Below are 17,428 nucleotides of genomic sequence, written 5' to 3'. Positions count from 1 at the left end.
CTTTATTGTCGGAGTCGAGGACGTACTCCGAGCTCTGCGCCTCCCACCGGTCTCGGAAAGCCTCAAGTTTACCAGCAGACACCGTGTGCTCCCTCTCCAGGGCCACCCGGGCGCAGAGAATGCTGCGGAAGCGAGGCAAAGAGTCGGAGCGACCGCCCCCACGGGCCGCATCCAGCCAGGACCTGTGGATGGTCACCTTTGATGCTTTTTGGGTTCTTTGACCTCCCTAAATGTGCCTCTTTGTATAAATCTTTCAGAATCATAACTTTGAATTATTTGATAATTTAATATTTTCACTGAAGTTGCTTTTCATAATCTGGCCAAGTTTATTACTTGTAAGTAATTGTGACACTGAGACAATATTCAACGCAATCAAGTAGTCTTGAGTGAATTTGTAAACCAGCCATTGGACAGAGAAATGGAAATTCCATCCCATGGATGGTGTGAATCGTCCCCAGTTCTAATATAGAGAATGGGTGTGTCTGAGGATTGGCAGCATGGGGGCATCAACTGGGCAAAGCATTGTGGGATGTATCATTGTTTTGATTTTAATTCTCATGAAATGTTGTTTGGTAAAATTCAGGATATTCAGCGAGAATAAGAGGGAGTGAAGATTACTGAATGCAATGTCACCCACACAAACATCTCCATTTGTGTCAGCTGTGACTCAGTGGCAGCACTCTCACCTCAGAGTCAGAAGGTTATGGGTTCAAGTGCCAATCTATAGACTTGAGGACAAAATCTAAGCTGAGCTGAGGGAGCGATGCACTGTCAGAGATGTCATCTTTCAGATGAGACATTAAACCGAGGCCCTGTCTGCCCTCTCGGGTGGATGTAAAAGATCCCTTGGCATGGTTTGGAGGAAGAGCAGGGGAGTTCTCCCCACTGTCTTGGCCAATATTGCTCCCTCAACCAACATCACTAAAACAGATTATCTGGTCTTTATTTCATTGCTGTTTGTGGGATATTGCTGTGGGCAAATTCACTTCTACATTACAACAGTTACTTTATTGGCCGCACTTCTTTGTAGGAAATGTATCAGCACGGAACGAGGTGAATATTGACCTAATTTTTTTTATGAGGTGTGAACAGCCCGGTTGAGATCTCCACGTGGGGAATGTTTGCAGCTGATCCACATCCAGCACAGAGTGAGCTGAAGACTTTTTGCTCAAAATATGAAGCCGTCAGAAAATCCAACCAACAGCTAGAACTGTGACTCACCAACGTATGAAATGTTGTTCCCCCAAAAGTGTTTGAGAAATGGAAAGACATTAACGTGGAATGACTGAAGACTGAAGACTGCAATTCCATCACACCCAGTGCAGTTCACAACTAAGTTCCTAAACTTCACTTGGAAACACTGGATAATTACAGCATCAGCATCAGCATTTGAATCCATTCATCGGGGTGAAGGAGACAAATGGAAAACCAACAGGATTTGGAAAGGATGATTACAATTTGATATGAAATGCACAATGGAACTAAAGGCAAATTGATCTATTTATGGAGGAGCTGGTCGTATTGTGTTTATGAATTGATGGACCAGGGATATGGATGAGTTTCAGGCAAAATATCTATTTAACTTGGTTTAAATTTTGTTTTGTGCATTTCAATATTTTTACTCCTTCCAGAAGGATTATATTTTGCTGGAGTATAGTTAGTCCCACAGGTATTACTCCCCCTTCAGTACCGAACCCAATTGCTTATTTACATGAGCCAAGAGCGTTCACAGGTTATTCAACCATTTGTGGGGGCAGGCACGCGGTGGAGGAAAGAAAGAAGCCCTCCAAACCGAGGGCCAATCTTTTCCCCCTGGGGAATCCATACTTTGCCTTAAGAGGCCAGTGGATAGTGAGCAAATGTACCAATCCTGGTTAATTCCCTCCCCCAATTGTAGGTCCCTTAGTACTATGAGTTCACACAGTACTGGTCTGACCACAAAGTTTACTCGAAGGCCTTTAGTAGCAATGATGAGTTTGATTTAATGAACTACTTCCTGTGTATCCCACAGTGCTACCTGAATGAGATCTGTAACCACTTAATTTAATAAAATCCTAACCTACTCATCTTAGGGTCGATACTTTTCTTAAATAGAATTGTACATTGGATTGATATGGTTTACCATTACTTCACTGCCCTGCTGATTTAACAACACACAATGTTTTAGCAGCTGATATTTTGTTGTAGTGGGGTGGGTTTTGGAAAGAGAGTTGTAATTCATGCAAAGAGAATATTCATCACCAGTACGATCAGGAACTTGTATCACAGCATTGCTCTTCACTGCTGGTTTCAAATACAATTTGCATTCAAGGTACACACAGAATTGACGGTAGATCCTCACCATGAGACCCTGCACATTCAAGTCTATAAATTAGAATTATTCCAGAGAGTGGTGGGGGGGGGGCGTGGAAGAAGGAGAAAGAAAAACATTTACACAGGACTGAATCCCATGAAGTTGTTCCACAGCCCAGTGTAATTCTTGTTCAACATAAACTGAAGTCTGTTATTTTTCAGTTTAAGCCACCACTCACTTTATGATGTCTCCAGTTCAATGTTACAGTTTATTGACAGTTACTATTACATTTCACATCAAGAGCCCAGATCTCAGCTTTGTACAAAGTCACAAAAAAGTCATCACTGCTACGGGATTGGCAGAGGCGAGGGGGTCCTCACAACTATATAAACAGGAGCATTAAACAATAGTCTGGATCCCTGCAGCCAGTTGAATCACTCTCCCCCAGGCTGAGCTTGTCAAACAGGTACACTCCCATGCCATTCTCAGGGGCTCCCAGTCTCTTCAGGTTGGTGATGTGATCTCCAAGCTTCTTGATCATCTTCACTTGTTCATCCAAGTAGTGGGTCTCCAGGAAATCACAACTAGGAAAGGGAGACATTTTCATTGAGGCAGCTATTATCAGTTTATTGAACAAATTGCTTTTCAAGCAGTCTGGATCGAGTCATTTTCTCCTACTTCAGGAGAAAAGTAATCTGTGATTACTGTACAAGAATCAACTCCCGACACAAAACTTTCCCATCATCACTTGTTTTCAGAGCTCAGCCACTCACCAAAAATTGATACGAATTCCAAGGCATCCATTAAGCTGAATAAAGCAGATGGAAAATTTTCACCAATGACAGTCCAATACAATCTACCCAGTATATCAGCCTGAGAAGTGAAAAGCTATTAGACAGAACTCAGTCTGATATCTGAAGAACAGCACTGGCTTTGGCAACCTGAAGTTACTATTCCTTTCACCCAAACAAAATATTAAACACTTCAAGGCATTCCAAACTTACATGAGGGTCTGTCCTCTCAGTGGACAGTTTGTGCAGATCCAGCAGACTCTGGTTCACATTCTTCTCCATCTGCAGAGCTCTCTGCATCACCTCCAGACCATTGCTCCACTCATCCTGCTCTGGCTTCTGAAAGAGCAGAATGTTTAAAATGCCATGAACATCTGATGCTCTCATGGCTAACTTCATACAAGAATTGGAGTTATGGAGATACAGTTTATACCCAAGACAACTGAACAAAGTACTTGTTCCGACACAAATAAAGTTACATCCATCAGTTAAAGATTACAGCCCAATACACATTTTCTGCTGTGAAACAATTCCTCATGCTCCATCCTCAGTCTGAAGGCTGAGACTGTATTGTGAACGAATGACCAAAACAAGCTCAAGATGAGAAATCAATCCCCAAAACATGTTAATAATACAAGAGATCACACTAAGATTAGTTACATATAGAGCACAAGGCAGGCCATTCAGCCCATCATGTCATAGATCTTAGCCAGAACAATCCAAAATTAATTACACTGCCTTTGCCTAAAGCATAGACATGCAAGTATTGTTGGGACCTATCTCAGAGCATTTAAGGAGTATGTTTTATTACCTCATTGACTTGATTAATATAGTATTAAAATCAGACATTTTCATGTTTCCCTACTCCTCAACCTTGTTTTAGAGGGATAGATGTATGACAATCCCATATAACACCTCCACACAAGGACAATATCCTACATAAACCAACACTGCCACTGGCTCCATTTCATGTTTATCCACTCTTCACTTCAACTATTCCCTCATCACAGCTATCTTGTTTGCTTTTGTACCTCATCCCTATTGGTTTCAGCAAACTATTCATACTCAAGGAATTACATTTCCACCCATGGTCTGTTCCTCCAACATCTTGCCATTTGTCATCCAGTCACTAATATTTCTCCACAGCTAACCTTGATATCCTCCAAGATGATTCAGCCTCCACGCTGATTCTGGAATTTCAGCAGTTTCTCAGCGTGCTCCCGTTCCTCATGTGACTGCTCCTTGAAGAACTCAGCAAAGTGACGCAGGGCAACATCATCCCGGTCAAAGTAATAGGACTGCAGAGAGAATATTAGACAGAGTCACGTTAGACCCAGATCTCATCTACATACAATTATCTATTCTTCCCCTGAACCCCAGTGAGTGCTCAATGTTTTGTTAGAAATTAGCTAACATTTGTTAACTAGTAAAATTCAATTTATTTCACAAGTTGTTTAATAGCCCCCCCACAATAGGATAAATGAAAGGTTCACTCAGGGAAAAGTAGCAATTAAGGTCAGGGATCACATTTCATCCAAAACTCTATTTCTGAGCAATTTGTACCTTCTTAAAATCTCCATTCTAATCTAAAATTGGTGGATGAACAAGAGACAATTCCTCCATTCCGATAGTTTTACACTGGAGTCTACATTTAGTGTAATAGAGATCTCAGCACAGTGAAGAAATCACTAGGATTCTCAAGGCAAGAAAACTAGTGAGGACCAGTCAACATTTCACTGGCTACAGTCACCCCATTGAAATTGAACATTGTCAAATGCTGACAAGCACTTGACCAGGTTTCTGCTCTTCTCACAAACTCAGGCAGCAGCTGAGCCAGGTTCATATTAAACCCCTCAATAGAGTGCAGCTGCTGTAAGGAACAGTCTGTTAACTCAACAAGATCACTCGACATTACACACTGGAAGTACTCACTGCTCAAAAAATGTTTTCCTCCATGGAGGGCAGTGGAAGGAAGTCAAGAGAAATAAAATGTAAAGCCAGTTTATTGAACTGGAGAAATTCAAACTACTTAGAATGCAGTGACAATAAATAAAAGACTCACCATGGAGAGGTAAACATAGGAGGAATAGAGCTCCATATTGATCTGCTAGTTGACACCATCCTCACACTCCTTGTGATAGTTCTGACACACTTGGGAAGCCATCTTCACTTTTTTTTAAATATATGAATACTATTACCCAGAAAATTATAGAACTATCCACTTTCTGCACAAGCTCTTGTATTTATACCACTGGGACAGCCGGCATTCAACCTTGGAATGACATCACCAATGATGATTGACAATCCCCGATAGCCACTCGGGAATCTTCCATGAATCCAGGCACCAATTAACAAAGGACGGGTTATGGGGGCGGGATTGATACCCAGAGCCAATCAGTGGTTTGGAATACAGTCCGGTTTGGATGATCAGTCTCAGTGATGTCACTGCTTTTGGGCTCTTTGACTTCCCACCAATCTGAAAGTGACTCTTTGTTCAGACCAGCAAGGCCTTGGAGGTGTTTGTGGCTGGACTGCCACTGAGTGGAGTGGAGAGCAGAGGGGGCGGGCCCTTGCCTGGGTCCCTTGGGGAGAAGGAGGAGAAGGAGAAGGAGAAACCACCATCAACAAGGAGGGAGGGAGAAGTAAAGAGCACCAACAGAGGGAGGAAGAGGTGGTCGGTGCAGTGAGGTGCGTCGGCTGAAGGTAGGGGGAGGAAGAAGACTTCAGAGGACAGGGGTCCCCCCCCCCCCCAAGTGTCTGGCCCGGGACAGCTGGAGCTGCCTGGGTGAAGTTACTTACTTCTTCAAATCTTTGGAGGACTGAGCCTAGGCAGCTCCAGCTGTCTAGGGGAAGACATCTCCTCCCCCTGCCCACTGGAAGACAGGCAGAAGAAGATCCACCTTTTAAGGTGCAACCCCGCCCCTCTTCCACCCACTTCTGCAGCAGCCTACCCCTGCAGACTCCCTCCTTCCCATTCTGCCATCCATCGCTCCCTCCTTCTCTTGCTCTCCCGGATATTCTGGGGGAAAATAAAACCAGCAAAGGGGCCCCTCTCCCAACCAAGCACTGGGATTCGGGGAGAGAGGTTTTCCTCAAGGTTGACTTTAAAAAAAAAAGGCCAATATCCTTCAGAAGGCCTGAGACTTGGGGTGGGTGTGGCTCTTTAGGTCATGGCTTCACCATCTTCGCCGGTGCCGGGACCCAGCAGGACGTATGCGGCGGTTACCTCGGGGGCCGCTCCTACAGTTCGTGCCGCTCCTGCTGGGCCGGCGCCTTTCCGCCTCATTACGAGGAAGCATGGGGTGAAGAGCTACGCCCACCCCAACATGACCATTGAGGCCTGCGCTAAGGCCATGGCCGAGGTTGTCGGCCCCTCGGCCATCGTCGCGGCCTCAAAAATGTACGGGAGGGCGGTGTTCTTCCTGAGGTCCGAGCGGGCGGTGTCCCTGGCCCTTAGTAAGGGGCTCACGGTGGGCGGGACCTTCCTGCCGGTGGACCCGCTGGAGGCCACCGCGCAGCGAGTCATTTTATCCAACGTCCCGCCTTTCCTGTCGGACGAGCTCCTCCTCCCCCACCTACGTCAACTGGGGGAGGTGAGGTCGGGGGTAACGCCGCTGCCGCTCGGACTCAGGGAGAACAGCCTCCGGCATGTTTACTCCTTCCGTCGCCAGGCATTCGTCAAGCTGGCACGGGAGGAGGTTACGGAGGGGGGCTTTAACGCCCTCCACGAGGGGACCGCCTACCGCGTCTTTTGGACGGCAGAGGGTGGGCGGTGCCATGCCTGTAAGGAGGTGGGGCACCTGAAGAGGAACTGCCCTGCCTCTCAGGCCGCCAAAACAGCTACGGCGGCCGGGGCTGGCGCCGCCACCGCTCCTCCCCCCAACCCCGCCCCCGCGTCGGGAGAGTCAACTGCGCGGGTGGAGGTTGGCGTCGAGGCCTCCGCCAGGGGGGAGGAGGGGAACCCTCGCCAGAGAAAGGCGCGGAGAAAGAGGAAGAATCTAGAGGCTGGTCCCCGGGACAGAGAAGATCTCAGTCAGCCCGAGGCCGTGACCGCGGCCAGTCAACATCTCGCGGTCGCGACAGAGCCCGGGCTGGCGGGTGATCAGGAGGGAGCGGAGGCGGGGGTCCCAGCAGACATGGAGTCCCCCCTCCCTCCGCGACCCTCCTGGAAGAAAAAGAGGCACCACTCCCCGGAAGCGAACGGGCTCCCTGCTAAGGGACGGCCCCCCGTGGAAGGGGAGTCGGTGCCGGTCGCGGATCCTGCGGCCCCGCCCGTGACATCCGAACAGCGGCGGGGGTCATCCACCTCTCGGGGGGAGGAGATCGTGCCCGTGCCTCCCGGGGGGGATGGAGAGACCCCGCCGATAGGGGGGGTCGCGGCTCCGCATTTACCCGACACTACCCTGTTCACCGGGTCGGGCGTCCTGGGTGCCGGGGTGGGCGAGGCCGTTGCGGCCAAATTCGTCTGCCCCCGGCTCGACCTCTCCCAGGACCTGCTCGACCTGGTGGTGGGTTTTAACCAGAATATCTCACCGGCCGGGTCGGTCGCTGGCGACGTGGGTGGGGAGACCCCCTCCTCTCAGTCTCTGGGCTCGGGGCCGGGGGAGGTGGGAGAACTTGAGTACACGTTCTCCCCGGTTTCCCCGGGTTCCCCTTATATCCGGGTGCCGGTTTTTCACCGCTCGGAGGCTGGGGAGGGTCCCCGCCCGGCGCCGCCGTCTGACTCGGACCCCCCGGTGGAGCCCGGGGAGGACTCCTCTGCCGACGATCCTGGGGGTGGGATCGTGGCGGAGGCGGGGCTGGCCGGCGCGGCCGTCTCGTTCTCCGCGCTTTGTGCGGGGAGCGGGTCGGCCGCGGGCGACGATGACCCGGAGGAGGACGGGGACTCGGTGGTGGGCACTGGGGAGGATTTGGAGTTCGCCGCCAGTGAGGTGGTGGACGCCCTCGTGCCCGGCACCGAGTCTCCCCTCATCCCCGTTGAGGAACTCCGGGATTTTGCGTCCGGTTGGAGCCGTCGTCGCGATGGCGTCCGGCTGGCCCTCGACCGTTGGTCGGAGCCGGCGCAGTTAATCCGCTCGGTCCTGGCCGCCGTCGCGTCCGTGGCCGCGGAAGGGGACGGCGGCGGGGTCGGGCTGCGTCGGCTCAGATCCCTCCTCACCGGGCTCTTGAGGGAGTGGCGGTCGACTAGCGGCCCCGCTCCCTCCGCGCATTAGGTTTAAGTAGGTTGCGCTGTGCTCTTGCCATGGAGATAACCATAGCCAGCCTCAACATCAACGGCGGCAGAGACGCCCGCCGTAGATTTGACAAGTTCTCGGTCCTGCGGGACGGGAAGTATGCGGTGTGCTTTCTGCAGGAAACCCACACCGTTCCGGGAGACGAGGCCACGTGGATCCTGGAATGGGGAGGGGGGGTCTACTTGAGTCACCTCGCCAGCGTTTCGAGCGGGGTGGCCATCTTGTTGGCCCCGACTTTTCAGCCGGAGATCTTGGGGGTCAAGGAGCCGGTGCCGGGCCGCTTGCTCCACGTAGCCCTTCGCCACGGGGACGTGCCGCTTCACCTGGTGAACGTGTACGCCCCCTGGTCCGAGGGCGAGCAAGTGAGCTTCTTTGAGGAAGTGTCCGCTTACCTGAACTCCGTCGACGCCGGCGAGTGCATTATCCTCGGGGGGGATTTTAACCGTACCCTCGAGGCGAGGGACCGCTCCGGTCCCGCGCGTGCCCGAACGGCGACGGAGAAGTTGAGGGACCTGGTCGGGTCCTTCGACTTGGTGGACGTCTGGCGGAATCTCCATCCCGACTCCGGCCAGTTCACCTTTGTGAGGGCCGGAGGAGGGAGCTCCAGAATCGACCGCCTGTACGTTTCGCGGGCGTACGCCTCCTGCGTCCCGTCGGCCTCCATCCGGCCGGTGTCGTGCTCGGACCACCACCTGGTGTGGATGGAGCTCGCTCTGCTCCGCGCCCGGTCGGGGTCCGCGTATTGGCACTTTAACAACCGGCTGCTGGAGGACGCGCGGTTCCGGGACTCGTTCCGTCTGTTCTGGAGCGACTGGAGAGGGAAGCGGGGAGGCTTCTCCTCCTTGAGGCTATGGTGGGACGTGGGCAAGGCTCACGTCCGCCTCTTCTGTCAAGAGTACGCGAGGGGGTCGACTAAGAGGCGGGAGTCCGAGGTCAGGCGGTTGGAGCAGGAGGTGCTTGGCCTGGAGTCCCGTCTCGGTCAGGCCGCCGAGGATCCGGCCCTGCGGCAGGTGTACGAGGAGAGGAAGGACGCTCTGAGGGACCTGCAACTGGTCGGGTCCCGAGGAGCGTACGTGAGGTCGCGGCTCCAGCTCCTGCGGGACCTGGACCGCGGCTCTCCCTTCTTCTACTCGCTGGAAAAGCGGCGGGGGGCTCGTAAGCAGCTCCTTACGCTGCTGGCCGACGACGGGTCCCTCGTCTCGGACCCGGAGGGAGTCAGGGCCCGGGCTCGATCTTTCTACGAGGCTCTGTTCTCTCCGGATCCGTCCAGCGAGGAGGCGCGCAGAGTTTTGTGGGAGGACTTGCCGAAGGTCGGCCCGGAGGACGCCGAGCGTCTGGACGCTCCGCTCAGTTTGGCGGAGCTGACCGGCGCCCTCCACCAGCTCTCCAGGGGCAAGTCCCCGGGGCTGGACGGGCTGACCGTGGAGTTCCTCAGGGCCTTCTGGGACGTCCTGGGGGGCGACTACGCGCGGGTCCTGGGGGAATGTCTGGCGACCGGGGAGATGCCCCTTTCGTGGCGCAGGGCGGTCGTGGTCCTGCTGCCTAAGGGGGATCTCCGCAACCTTAAAAACTGGCGCCCGGTCTCCCTCCTCAGCACGGATTATAAGGTCTTTGCCAAGGCGATGTCTGCTCGCCTGGGCACCGTGCTGGCCCACATGATCCACCCCGACCAGTCCTACACGGTCCCGGGCCGGAAGATCCACGATAACATCCATCTGGTCCGGGACCTGATCCACCATTCCCAGAGGGCTGGTCTGTCGGTCGCCTTCCTTTCCTTAGATCAGGAGAAGGCGTTCGACAGGGTGGATCACGAGTATCTATTCGGGACTCTGCGCGCTTTCGGGTTCGGGTCGCATTTCGTCGCCCGGATCCGACTTCTGTACGCCGCCGCGGAGTGTCTGATTAAGGTTAACGGATCCTTGACGGCGCCCCTTCGCTTTGGGAGAGGAGTGCGTCAGGGGTGCCCCATGTCCGGCCAATTATACGCCGTCTGCGTGGAGCCTTTCCTGCGCCTCTTGCGCAAGAGGTTGTCGGGACTGGCTCTGCGCGAGCCGGACGTGGAGGTCGTCCTTTCGGCTTACGCCGACGACGTGCTCCTCGTGGTCACGGATCCCCTTGACTTGCGGAGGATGCGCGAGTGCCAAGAGGTCTACTCTGCGGCGTCTTCCGCAAGGATCAACTGGGAGAAATGTTCCGGACTCCTGGTGGGTCAGTGGCGGGTGGACTCCCTGCCGGAGGAGCTCAGGCCTTTCGCCTGGAGTACCACGCACCTCCGGTACCTGGGAGTCTACCTCGGCCCTGCAGAGGAAGCCTGGCCGGCGAACTGGGAAGAGCTGGAGGCCAAGGTCGCCGCTCGCCTGGCGCGCTGGACAGGACTGCTCCGAGTGTTATCCTACAGGGGTCGTGTGCTGGTCATAAACCAGCTGGTGGCCGCCATGTTGTGGTACCGGTTGGTCACTTTGACCCCACCCCCCGAGTTTGTCGCCAAGATTCAGAAGAAGTTTGTCGACTTCTTCTGGGCCAAAGGGATACACTGGGTCGCTGCCGCGGTCCTGAGTCTCCCGCTTAGGGAGGGCGGTCAGGGGCTGGTGTGCGTCCGCACCCAGGTAGCAACTTTCCGCCTTCGGACGCTGCGGCGATACCTGTACGTTGAGCGTCCTCTTAGATGGCGTGCGCTGGCGACGTATTTTTTCCGCCAGCTGCACGGCCTGAACTACGACACGCAGCTCCTGTTCATCTCGCTGGTGGGCGGCCGCACGTCTTTGCAGGAGCTGCCTGTCTTGTACCAGGATCTGCTCAGGGTCTGGAACATGGTCGCCTCCGGTCGGTGCTCTCGCCCGTCAGGGGTAGCGGCCGTCCTGCAGGAGCCGCTGCTCGGGAATCCGTTCCTCCGCGATATCGGCTTCGGCCACTCGCGGCTGTCGGTGCGGAGGGCCGTGGCCGGTCGGGTGACCAGAGTCAGGGACGTCCTGGATGGCGGTGGGTCGGGTTGGTTGGAGCCGTGGGCGCTCGCCGCACGGATGTCCTCGTGGCGTGCCGGGGACGCGGCCATCGCCATCCGGGCGTTGAAATCGGCGCTCGGCCCTGACTCCACTCGGGATGTGGAGGCGGCTCAGGCGTGCGGAGCCATCCCGTCCGACCTGACCCCCGTTCGGACGGAGTTCCTCCTCGGCGCCAAACCCCGGAACCTCCCTCGGGGGGCCGCGCCTCACAACTTGAGCCGTCTCTCGGAAATTCCCTCCGTGCCGTTTCACACCGCGCGGAGGGATTTCCTGTACGGGCTGCTCCTGCACACCATCCACTTCCTCGCCCTCGTCTCTCGGCCGGACACGCCCTGGCGTGCCAGCCTGCCGTCCGGCGGAGACGGGGATCCCCAGTGGGAGGCTCTCTATACAGGGGTCCTCCCGTGTTACTTTGGGGATCTGGGGTGGAGGGTGGCGCACGGAGCAGTCGCGTGCAACCGGCGGTTACGCCATTTCACGGACACCCAGGCCGCTTGCGATTTCTGCGGCCTGGAGGAGTCCGTGTTCCATCTGTACACCGGGTGTGCGAGACTGCAGCCCCCGTTCCATTATTTGGAGGGGCTGCTCCTCAAGTTCTGGCTGCATTTCAGTCCCACGCTCCTGATCTTTGGCCGCCCGGTGAGGAGGGGGGGGGCGGGCAGGTCGGTGGACGTCCTCGTGGGCCTGCTCCTGGGCCTGTCCAAGGTGGCCATCCACAGGTCTAGGATGATCGTGGTCCGTGGGGGCGGTCGCTCGGCCTGTCTGCCTCTCTTCCGCGGGATGCTCCGCGCCCGGGTGGCCCTGGAGATGGAGCACGCGGTGTCTGCCGGTACGCTCGAGGCTTTCCGCGACCGGTAGGCACCGCAGGGGCTGGAGTGCATCCTGGACGAGGATAATAAAATTTTAATTTGAACACTTGGTTTTGGTTTGGTTTTAGTATTTAAGCACACCCCACACCCCCCTTCTTATAAAAGGGGGGCCTAATTTGGAAAAAAAAAGAAAAATGGAGAACCGACTCCTCTCTTTATCGCAGTGCTGTTAACTGGCACTAATTGTCTGTCCCAATCAGCCTGAGGCAGAGTCCGTGGGCCACGGACTCTGACAACATCCAAAGAGAAAAAAAAAAAGAGAAAAAAATCCTCCCTCCAATCTGAAAGTGTCTTTGTTCAGACCAGCTCGGCCTTGGAGGTGTTTGTGGCTGGACTGCCACTGAGTGGAGTGGAGAGCAGAGAGAGCAGAGAGAGCAGGCCCTTGCCTGGGTCCCTTGGGGAGAAGGAGAAAGAAGGAGAAACCACCATCAACAAGGAGGGAGGGAGAAGGAGAAAAAGAGCACCAACCAGTGGGAGGAAGAGGTGGTCGGTGCAGTGAGGTGTGTCGGCTGAAGGTAGGGGGAGGAAGAAGACTAGAGGACAGGGGTCCCCCCCAAGTGTCTGGCCCAGGACAGCTGGAGCTGCCTGGGTGAAGTTACTTTCTTTCTTTTTCAAATCTTTGGAGGACTGAGCCTCGGCAGCTCCAGCTGTCTCGGGGAAGACATCTCCTCCCCCTGCCCACCAGAAGAAGATCCACCTTTTAAGGTGCAACCCCGCCCCTCTTCCACAGCAGCCTACCCCTGCAGACTCCCTCCTTCCCATTCTGCCATCCATCCCTCCTTCCTTCCTTCTCTTGCTCTCCAGGATATTCCCTTGCTCTCCAGGGTGTTCTTGGGGAAAATTTAAAAACCAACAAAGGGGCCCCTCTCCCAACCAAGCACTGGGATTCGGGGAGAGAGGTTTCCTCAAGGATTCTTTTCAAAACAGGCCAATTTCCATCCGAAGGCCTGAGACTTGGGGTGGGTGTGGCTCTTAAAGTCATGGCTTCACCATCTTCGCCGGTGCCGGGACCCAGCAGGACGTATTCGGCGGTTACCTCGGGGGCCGCTCCTACAGTTCGTGCCGCTCCTGCTGGGCCGGCGCCTTTCCGCCTCATTACGAGGAAGCATGGGGTGAAGAGCTACGCCCACCCCAACATGACCATTGAGGCCTGCGTTAAGGCCATGGCCGAGGTTGTCGGCCCCTTGGCCATCGTCGCGGCCTCAAAAATGTACGGGAGGGCGGTGTTCTTCCTGAGGTCCGAGCGGGCGGTGTCCCTGGCCCTTAGTAAGGGGCTCACGGTGGGCGGGACCTTCCTGCCGGTGGACCCGCTGGAGGCCACCGCGCAGCGGGTCATTTTATCCAACGTCCCGCCTTTCCTGTCGGACGAGCTCCTCCTCCCCCACCTACGTCAACTGGGGGAGGTGAGGTCGGGGGTAACGCCGCTGCCGCTCGGACTCAGGGAGAACAGCCTCCGGCATGTTTACTCCTTCCATCGCCAGGCATTCGTCAAGCTGGCACGGGAGGAGGTTACGGAGGGGGGCTTTAACGCCCTCCACGAGGGGACCCCTTACCGCGTCTTTTGGACGGCAGAGGGTGGGCGGTGCCATGCCTGTAAGGAGGTGGGGCACCTGAAGAGGAACTGCCCTGCCTCTCAGGCCGCCAAAACAGCTACGGCGGCCGGGGCTGGCGCCTCCACCGCTCCTCCCCCCAACCCCGCCCCCGCGTCGGGAGAGTCAACTGCGCGGGTGGAGGTTGGCGTCGAGGCCTCCGCCAGGGGGGGGGGGGGGGGGGGGGAAGAGGAGGGGAACCCTTGCCAGAGAAAGGCGCGGAGGAAGAGGAAGAACTTAGAGGCTGGTCCCCGGGACAAAGAAGATCTCAGTCAGCCCGAGGCCGTGACCGCGGCCAGTCAACATCTCGCGGTCACGACAGAGCCCGGGTTGGCGGGTGATCAGGAGGGAGCGGAGGTGGGGGCCCCAGCAGACATGGAGCTCCCCCTCCCTCCGCGACCCTCCGGGAAGGAAAGGCCCCATTCCCTGGAAGCGGAGGGGGGTCCCTGCTAAGGGACGGCCCACCGTGGAAGGGGAGGTGGCGCCAGCCATGGATCCTGCGGCCCCGCCCATTATTTCTAACCAGCGGCGGGGGACGTCCGCCTCTCTGGGGGAGGAGACCGAGCCCGTGCCTCTCGGGGGGGGATGGGGAGACCCTGCTGATGGGGGGGCGGGGTCACAGATCCGTGTACTGACGCCAGTATCCCTTTCACCGGGTCGGGCGTCCTTGGTGGGCGAGGCCGTTGCAGCCGAATTAGTCTGCCCTCGGCTCGACCTCTCCCAGGACCTGCTCGAATGCTCCGCGCCCGGGTGGCCCTGGAGATGGAGCACGCGGTGTCTGCCGGTACGCTCGAGGCTTTCCGCGACCGGTGGGCACCGCAGGGGCTGGAGTGCATCCTGGACGAGGAGAATAAAATTTTAATTTGAAACTTGGTTGTGGATTATTTGGTTTTCTAGTATTTAAGCACACCCTACACACCCCCATCTTATAAAAGGGGGGCCTAAAAATCACAAAAAAAAAATCTGTTCCCGAATCAGAGCTTCACAACATATCAGAGATCGATGAGTTTACAAATGGAAATCCCATCCCGCAGATAGTGTCGAGCACAATCGGTTCTAAGTTATCCCATCTCTTGGACAATTGATGGGCATCTTGGTGGGTCCAGAAACAGTCAGTTATACCCAGATTCACAATGTAGAAAAAAAATACAGCCACCACGTCGATTCTGGAATTTCAGCAGTTTCTCAGCGTGCTCCCAGTTCTCATGAGACTGCTCCTTGAAAAACTTGGTAAAGTGACGCAGGGCAACATCATCCCGGTCAAAGTAACAGGACTGTGGAGAGAATATTGAAAACAGCATCATGTCAGACAGAGATCTCACCGACATACAATTAGTGCTCAAAGTTTTAGAAATTAGATACCATTTGTTTACTAGTGAAATTCAATTTACTTCACAAGATGTTCAATAGCTTCCCCCTCCCCAATAGGATAATGAATGGTCAGAGAGAAATAGCAATTAAGGTCAGGGATTACATTTCATCTCAAACTTCACTTCTGAGCTAGTACTACATTTACTCTCCATTCTAATCTAAAATTAGGAGAGGAACAAGGGACCATTACTCCATTCCAGTAGTTTTACACTGTACAATCATTTAGTGTAATAGAGATCTAGGCTCAGTAAAGAAAGCTTCATCACTAGGAGTCTCAAGGCAAGAAAACTAGTGAGGACCTGTCAACATTTCACTGGCTGCAGTCACCCCATTGAAACTGAAATTGGACAAATGCTGACAAGCACTTGACCAGGTTTCTGCATTTGTTACAAACTCAGGCAGCAGCTGAGCCAGGAGTATATTAAACCCCACAATGGAGTGCAACGACTGCAAGGAGCAGTCCATTAACTCAACAAGATCACCCTGTATTACACACTGGAAGTACTCACTGGCCAAAGCTTTGCCTTCCAAGGGAGGTGGAAAGAAATCAAGAGAAACATACTTTAAAGCCAGTTTATTGAACTGGAGAAATTCCAACTCCTGAGAATGCAGTGGCAATTAATAAAAGACTTACCATGGAGAGGTAAACATAGGAGGAATAGAGCTCCATATTGATCTGCTTGTTGACACCATCCTCACACTCCTTGTGGTAATTCTGACACACTTGGGATGCCATCATCACCAATTCAATAATATCACTTTCAACTATTGCTCAAAAACTTCTAGAACTAAACTTAACCTGCCCAAGCTCTTTGTATTTATACTACTGGGACAGCCTGCATTTTGGTAAGCAATGACATCACCAATGATGATTGACAATCCCCGATAGCCAATCAGGAATCGTCCATTTAACCAATTAACAAAGGAGAGGCAGTGTGGGGAGGGGTTGATACCCAGAGCCAATCAGAGGTTTGGAATACAGGCCAATTTGGATAATCAGTCTCCGTGATGTCACTGCTTTTGGGGTCTTTGAATTTCCTCAAATCTGAAAGTTTCTCTTTGTTTCAATCTCTCGAAATGGCAACTTTGAATTATTTGATAATAATTTGCTATTTTCACCAGAGTGGCTTTTCTTAATCTGGTCAAGTTTATTACTTGTTAGTAATTGTGACGCTGAGACAATATTCAGAGGAAACAAGTAGTCTTGAGTGAATTTGCCAGCCAACCATTGGACAGAGAAATGGAAATTCCATCCCATGGATGGTGTGAATCGTCCCCAGTTCTAATATAGAGAATGGGTGTGTCTGAGGATTGGCAGCATGGGGGCATCAACTGGGCAAAGCATTGTGGGATGTGTCATTTTTAGTTTTGATTCTCATGAAATGTTGTTTGGTAAAATTCAGGATATTCAGCGAGAATGAGAGGGAGTGAAGATTACTGAATGCAATGTCACCCACACAAACATCTCCATTTGTGTCAGCTGTGACTCAGTGGCAGCACTCTCACCTCAGAGTCAGAAGGTTGTGGGTTCAAGTCCCAATCCATAGACTTGAGCACAAAGTCTAGACTGATACCTCACTGCAACACCGAGGGAGACATTGAACTGAGGCCCTGTCTGCTCACGTTGGTGGATATAAAAGATCCCATGGCACTAATTTGAGTAAGAGAAGAGCAGTGCTTTGTGGTGTCCTTGCTAATATTTATCCCTCAACCTACATAATTAAAACAGATTATCTTGTCATTATCACATTGCTGTTTGTGGGACCTTGTTGTGGGCAAATTGGCTCCTGTGTTTCCCTAATTACAACAGCGACGACATTTCAAAAGTACTTCATTGGCTGTAGGCGCTTTGGGATGTCCTGAGGTCATTAAAACGCGATATAAATGCAAGTTCCTTCTTTCTATTCCCTCCAGCATGTTCGGTGAGTCCTTTTATGATCAGCTTCCAATGAGGCTGAAGAATATTTGAATCTGATTGAAATGATGAGACTCAGACATTGTCTGACAGTCTGGCTCATCACACTGGTGTTTCTCTGAGATCCAAAGTCTTGACATCTGGTTTCATTGCAAAATGGTTGAGGTTTTCAGTCCTGGATTAGGTGATGAGATATGTTCCCTTGGAATAAACTGTTTCCCGCATCAAACAATTCCTTCAAATGTAAACACAGAAACTTCTCTTCCATAAGAACAAATGTGTATTTTCTAGCCCATCACCAGGGGAGTTGCTACCAGAGCTATTCTTCATTGTAATCAGACTGTAGGAAATGTATCAGCACAGA

At 53.4% G+C, this 17,428-nt stretch overlaps 1 pseudogene; it reads right to left on the bottom strand.

The window, feature by feature from the left end:
- Positions 1-2,422: 2,422 nt before the first annotated feature.
- Positions 2,423-15,923, bottom strand: LOC137305550 (ferritin heavy chain B-like; annotated as a pseudogene).
- Positions 15,924-17,428: the final 1,505 nt, after the last annotated feature.

This window comes from Heptranchias perlo, chromosome 40 (assembly GCF_035084215.1).
Source record: "Heptranchias perlo isolate sHepPer1 chromosome 40, sHepPer1.hap1, whole genome shotgun sequence".
NCBI lineage: Eukaryota > Metazoa > Chordata > Chondrichthyes > Hexanchiformes > Hexanchidae > Heptranchias > Heptranchias perlo.
Note: the sequence above shows the minus strand (reverse complement) of the source record. Positions and strands in the feature narration are given on the sequence as shown.